This window comes from Rattus rattus, chromosome 6 (assembly GCF_011064425.1).
Source record: "Rattus rattus isolate New Zealand chromosome 6, Rrattus_CSIRO_v1, whole genome shotgun sequence".
Taxonomy (NCBI): Eukaryota; Metazoa; Chordata; class Mammalia; order Rodentia; family Muridae; genus Rattus; species Rattus rattus.
Window position 1 is genome coordinate 128002760 of NC_046159.1, and position 6925 is coordinate 128009684.

The 6925-nt window shown below is 39.3% G+C and overlaps 1 pseudogene; it reads right to left on the minus strand.

Annotated features, from left to right (window-relative positions):
- Positions 1–4855: 4855 nt before the first annotated feature.
- LOC116904451 lies at positions 4856–5652 on the minus strand (annotated as a pseudogene).
- Between the last annotated feature and the right edge of the window lie 1273 nt (positions 5653–6925).

The following is a 6925-nucleotide window of genomic DNA, read 5'->3' on the forward strand; positions in this document are numbered from 1 at the left end:
TCCCGATTCCACCCGGCAAGTCACTTGCAGCAGATAAGTTAGTCTTACCTGTGGTCCCGAGGCTCAAGTTCGCTCGCGGGGTTCTGCCCACGGGCTCTCCGCGGTGGCAGCGACCAGGAAGATCTGCGCCGCCTCTTCCGGGAGCCTCCGTGCACCAGGGTTCCAGATGGCCTCCGGTGTTTTCCTCTGGAATCAGCAATGTGTGTAGAGAGCAGTCTCTTCCGGTTTCGCAGGCGTGTCTGCCTTTCTGAAGGTTTAGCTCTCCCTCCCACGGGATTTGGGTGCAGAGAACTGTTTATCCGGTCTGTTTCCTTCAGGTTCCGGCGGTGTCTCAGGCAGGGCTCCTGCCTCACCTGGGCCCTCTCCCACGGGAGCCCAGAGCCTTATACAGTTTCCTCTTGGGCCAGGGATGTGGGCAGGGGTGGGCAGTGTTGGTGGTCTCTTCTGCTCTGCAGCCTCAGGATTGCCCACCTGACCAGGGGTAAGGTATCTCTCCCACCCCAAATTTTCAAAATCAGAAATTAAAAGGAAGACATAACAACACAGTCTAAGGAAATTTAAAAAAAATATCAGATACTATTATAAAAGACCATATTCAACAAAACTGGAGAATCTCAATGAAATGGACAATTTTCTAGACAGATACCATGTACCAAAGTTAAAAGAGAATATGATAAACGATACAAACAGTCCCATAACTTCTAAAGAAAATGAAACATTCATTAAAATCTCCCAACCAATAAAAGCCCAGAACCAGATAGGATTAGTGGAGAATTTTATCAGACCTTTGTAGAAGGCCTAATGATAATACTGTCCAAACTATTCCACAAAATCGAAACAGAAAGAAAACTACCCAAATCATTCTATGAAGCTACAATTACATTATACCTAAACCACACAAAACCCCAACGAAGAAAGATAACTTCAGACAAATTTCCCTTGTGAATATTGATGAAAAAATGCACAATAAAATTCTCACAGACAGAATCCAAGAACACATCAAAACAATCATTGATCATGATCAAGTAGGTTTCATCCCAGGGATCTAGCTAGGGATGGTTCAATATATGGAAATCTATCAACATAATCCTCTATGAAAATAAACTCAAAGAAAAAAATATGATCATCTCATTAGATGCTGAGAATGCATTTGACAAAATTCAACATGCCTTCATGTTAAAAGTCTTGGAGACATCAGGAATTTAAGGAATTTAAACATAATACAAGTGATATACAGCAAATCAGTAACTAACATCAAACTAAATGTAGAGAAACTGGAAGCAATTTCACTGAAATCAGGGACTAGACAAGTCTGCCTACTCTCTCCCTATTTGTTCAATATAATACTGAAAGTTCTTCCCAGAGCAACCAGACAACAAAAGGAGGTCAAAGGGATACAAATTGGAAAGGAAAAATTCAAAATATTACTACTTGCAGATGATATAAGAGTATACTTAAGTGACCTCAAAAGTTCCACAGAGAACTAATAAACCTGATAAACATCTTCAAAAACGTGGCTGGATATAAAATCAATGCAAACAAATCATTAGCCTTCCTTACTCAAAGGATAAACAGGCTAAGAAAGAAATTAGAGAAATGACACTCTTCACAATAGTCACAAGTAACATACAATCACTCAGTGTAATATTAACCTAGAAAGTGAAAATCTGTATGACAAGAACGTTTAGTCTCTGAAGAAAGAAATTGAAGGAGATCTCAGTAGAGGGAAAGACATCCTATGCTCATGGATTGACAGGATTAACATAGTAAAAGCAATCTACAGATTCAATGCAATCCCCATCAAAATTGCTACTCAATTCTTCATAGAATTAGAAAGAGCAATTTTCAAATTCATTTGGAATAACAATATATATAGAGAGAACTCAAGAAGTTAGACTCCAGAGAGTCAAATAACCCTATCAAACATGGGGTGCTGATCTAAATAAAGAATTATCAGCAATCAGACAGTAAAAGGAGGTCAAAGGGATACAAATTGGAAAGAAAGAAATCAAAATATCACTATTTGCAGATGATATGATAGTGTACTTAAGTGACCCCAAAGTTCCTCCAGAGAAGTACTTAACCTGATAAACAACTTCAGCAGAGTGTTGAGGTATAAAATTAACTCAAACAAATCAGTAGCCTTCCTCTACTCAAATGATAAACAGGCTGAGAAAAAAATTAAGAAAATGACACCCTTCACAAAAGTCCCAAATACTATAAAATATCTTGGTGTGACTTTAATCAAGCAAGTGAAATATCTGTATGACAAGAACTTCAAGTCTCTGAAGAAAGAAATTGAGGAAGATCTCAGAAGGAAAGCTCTTCCATGCTCTTGTATAGGCAGGATTAACATAGTAAAGATGGCCATTTTGCCAAAAGCAATCTACAGATTCAATGAAATCCCAAACAAAATTCCTACTCAATTCTTTATAGATATAGAAAGAGCATTTGCAAATGCATTTGGAATAACAAAAAAAACCCAGGGTAGTGAAAATTATACTCAACAATAAAAGAATTTCCAGGGGAATCACTATCCCTGCCTTCAAGCAGTATTACAGAATAATAGTAATAAAAACTGTATGGTATTTGTACAGAGACAGGAAGATAGAGCAGTGCAACAGAATTGAAGACACAGAAATGAATCCAAACACCTTTAGCCACGTGATCTTTGACAAAGGAGCTAAAACCTTCCAATGGGAGAATGACAGCATTTTCAACAAAAGGTGCTGTTCAACTGGAGGTCAGCATGTAGAAGAATGAAAATCGATCAATTCTTATCACCATGTACAAAGCTTAAGTCCAAGTGGATCAAGGACCTCCACATCAAACCAGATACACTCAAACTAATAGAAAAATAAAGTGAGGAAGAGTCTTGAAAACATGGGCACTGGGGAAAATTTCCTGAAGAAAACATCAATGGTTCATGCTCTAAGGTCAAGAATGGACAAATGGTACCTCATAAAATTGCAAAGCTTTTGTAAAGCAAAAGACACTGTCATTAGGACAAAACTGCAACCAACAGACTGAGAAAAAAATCTTTACCAATCATACATATGATAGAGGGCTAATATCCAAAATATACAAAGAACTCAAGAAGTTAGAGAGTCAAATGACCCTATTAAAAATGGGGTACAGAGCTAAACAAAACATTTTCAGCGGAGGATTATCGAATGGCCAAAAACCACTTAAAGAAATGGTCAACATCCTTAGTCATCAAGGAAATGCAAATCAAAACAACCCTGAGATTCTACCTCACACCAGTCAGAATGGCTAAGATAAAAAACTCAGGTGACAGCAGATGCTACCAAAGATGTGGAGAAAGAGGAACACTCCTCCATTGTTGGTGGGATTGCAAACTGGAACAACCACTCTGAAAATCAGTCTGGAGGTTCCTCAGAAAACTGGACATTGAACTACCTGAGGACCCAACTATGCCTCTCCTGGGCATATACCCAAAAGATACTCCAGCATACAACAAAGACACATGCTCCACTATGTTCATATCAGCCTTATTGATATTAGCCAGAAGCTGGAAAAAACCTAGATGCCATTCAACAGAGGAATGGATTCAAAAATTGTGATACATCTACACAATGGAGTATTATTCAGCTATCAAAAACAATAATTTCATGAAATTCATAGGCAAATGGAATGAACATAAAAATATCATCCTGATATTGGTATGTACTCATTGATAAGTGAATATTAGCCAAAAACTCGAATTACCCAAGAGGCAATCCACAGACCATAGGAAGCTCAAGAAGAAGAATGACCAAAATGTGGATGCTCCCACTCCTTAAAAGGGGGGAAATATCCATAGGAGGGGATACGGAAGCAAAGTTCTGAACAGCGACTCAAGGAATGGCCTGTCTTAGCCTGACCCACATGAGGCCCATATATATGTATATACACCCACCAAAACTAGATAAGATTGATGAAGCTAGAAAATGCATGCTGAAATGAACCGGATACAGATCTCTCCTGAGAGACACATCCAGAGCATGTCCAATACAGAGGTCAATGCTAGCAGCAAACCACAGAACTGAGAATAGGACCCCCTTGGGTGGAATTAGAGGAAGTATTGAAAGAATTGAAGGAGCTTGCAACCCCATAAAAACAACAATGCCAACTAATCAGAGCTTCCAGGGACTAAACCACTAAGGAAAGACTATACATGGACTGACCCAGGGCTCCAACGGCATATGTAGCACAGAATAGCCTTGTTGGGGCACCAGGGGAAGGGGGTGTCCTTGATCCTGCCAAGGTTGTACCCTGAGTGCAGGGGATTATGGGGGAGTAAAGGGGGATGTATAGGGGGAATTCCTGTATGTGGGAGGGGTAGGAGAGGGAATGGGGTCTTATGGACAGGAAACCGGGAAGGGGAATAATGTTTGAAATGTAAGTAAAGAAATTTTATCTAACAAAAAATTTTTAAAAAAGAAGAAATTGGAGAGATTTCATACTAGCAACTTAACAGCAAACTTGATAACTCAAGAACAAAACAAAGCAAACACACCCAAGAGGTGTAGAGGGTAGGAAATAGTCAAATTCAGGGCTGAAATCAACCAATTAGAAATATAGAAAACAATACAAAGAATCAACAAAACCAAGAGCTGCTTCTTTGAGAAAATAAACAAGATAACCAAACCCTTAGCCAAACTAACTAAAAGGCACACAGAGAGTATCCAAAGTAACCAAATTGGAAAGGAAAGGGGAGACATAACATCAGGAACTGAGATATCAAAACAATCATTAGTTTTTTTCCCCCAAAAAGCTCTGTTTTATTTATACACAGTCCTAACCAGTCAGTGGCAGGAGGACTGGGAGAGTCTCCATCTTCAATCCAGGGCCTCTATGATGTTGGTTTGTTGCATAGGCACATGGCATCTGGTACGCTGATAAGAGTGTTCAGTCTCTCTGCTACAACAGGGTGAGCATAAATCCCTGCTTCTGTAAGAATCCTGAATATAGGATTTTCAACTGTAACTACTCCAACTTCCATTTCTGAAGGTTTGAAATCAATCAACAGAACAATAGACAGGCATGCAATTGCTGTTTCCACGGTCTATTCAAATGTCCAATCAAATGTCTTCTTCACTTTTTCAAGGAAACTGTTTGCCTCTGTTTGCTTAACTCCTGCTGTGGTGGCTTTAAAGTCACAGTAGTAGCCTGAAGGATCACATTTGTAGACTTGAGGGCCTTGTTCTTCATCTATACCAATTAAAAACATACAATGATGAAACCAAGTGACCTCATTTCAGCATTCTATGTATAGGTTTGAGAAATATCAGCAATTCTTTTACACAGCATGTCCACAGGAATCTCATAGCCATATTTGTATTTCCACTTAGTTGCCTCATAGTGTGTCCTCTGTATCTGGGATCAGCTGTCAGCTGTCACTCCTGTCACCACACAGCCAATGCATTCTGTTATCTTGAATAAGTGAGTCACTGTGCTGGAATCCAGTTGTTTCTCAGGTACTTTCTTCTGTGTGACAATAACTGCGCAGTCCTTTTCCTCTGACAGCTACAGATGTAAGCCCTCTGTGTTAACTGCCTTAAAAGTATATTCTACTTGGTAGAGTCAGCCCTCAGAGGCCAAGAAAATAGTAATGTGATGGTCAAAACTGGGGCTGGAATGATGGGACATGGCATTCCTGCTATTTCAAACTCAGTCTGCCAAAATCATTCAATCTTATTTCAAAACCCTGTACTCCACTAAACTGGAAAATCTAAACAAAACTGATAATTTTCTAGACAGATACCACTTACCAAAATTAAACCAAAATCAGATAAACTATGTCAATACTCCTATAACCCTAAGGAAATAGAAGCAGTAATTAAAAGTCTTTCCTGAGAGAGACACCCAGAATACAGCAAATACATAGGCAAATGCCAGCAGCAAACCACTGAACTGAGAACGGAACCCCCGTTGAAGGAATCAGAGAAAGTACTGAAAGAACTTGAAGGGGCTCGAGACTCCATATGAACAACAATGCCAACAAATCAGAGCTTCCAGGGACTAAGCCACTACCCAAAGACTATACTTGGATTGACCCTGTGCTCCAACCACATAGGTAGCAATGAATAGCCTAGTAAGAGCACCAGTGGAAGGGTAAACCCTTGGTCCTGCCAAGACTGAAACCCCAGTGAATGTGATTGTTGGGGGGGGCAGTAACGGGGGGAGGATGGGGAGGGGAACACCCATAGAGAAGGGGAGGGAGAGGGGGTAGGGGGATGTTGGCCCAGAAACCGGGAAGGGGAATAATAATTGAAATTTAAATAAGAAATACTCAAGTTAATAAAGATAAAAAAAAAAGTCTCCCAAACAAAAAAGCTCTGGGCCAGATGGTTTTAGTGCAGAATTCCACCCTGATACCTAAACCACACAAAGACTCAACACAGAGAATTCCAAACCAATTTCACTCATGAACATTGACACAAAAATACTCAGTAAAAATCTAGCAAACTGAATCTAAGAACATCTCAAAGACATTATCCACAGTACCAAGTAGGTTTCACTCAAGAAATGCAGTGGTGTTTCAATATACAAAAATTTGTTGATGTAATTCACTATATAAACAAACTTAAAGAAAAATACCACATCAAAGTAAATGGAAAGGTTGAAGCAATCCCACTAAAATTAAGGACAGGATACTCTCTGCACATTTCTTCAATATAGAACTTGAAGTTCTATCTAGAAAAATTAGTCAACAACAGGATATCAAGGGGATACGAACTGGAAAGGAAGAAATCAAGGTTTCACTGTATGCAGATGACATAATTGTATAAATAAAGTAACCTCAAAATTCTATCAGAGAAAGCCTGCAGCTGATAGTTGACTTCAGCAAGGTGGCTGGATATAAAATTAACTCAAACAAAGCAGTAGCTTTCCTTTCCTCAAAGGATAAACAGGATGAGAA